Source organism: Morone saxatilis, unplaced genomic scaffold (assembly GCF_004916995.1).
Source record: "Morone saxatilis isolate NCDOM2014 unplaced genomic scaffold, NCSU_SB_2.0 Contig10, whole genome shotgun sequence".
NCBI lineage: Eukaryota > Metazoa > Chordata > Actinopteri > Moronidae > Morone > Morone saxatilis.
Window position 1 is genome coordinate 15,678,910 of NW_023339652.1, and position 316 is coordinate 15,679,225.

Below are 316 nucleotides of genomic sequence, written 5' to 3' on the forward strand. Positions count from 1 at the left end.
AAATATCCAAATAAACTGAGTGCATCAAAGAAAACAACAATTGTATTAGTTTACATTTCCTATCGTCTTAAACTGAACTCTGTCCTAGAATTAGTGTTTCTTATAAGCAACCTGGGAAATTCGTTAGGATTAATCATCTATGCCAGTCCATCCAGTCAATGCTGAGATTTTGCACTTGATGAGCTGGTGGTGCTACAGAAAAGTGAGACTTAATTCTCTGGGCACCATAACATAATTTCATGACATCCAATGGTTGTTGAGACATTCCAGTCTGGACCTACACAGCTGGTATGGCCAAAACAACATTACATCACCG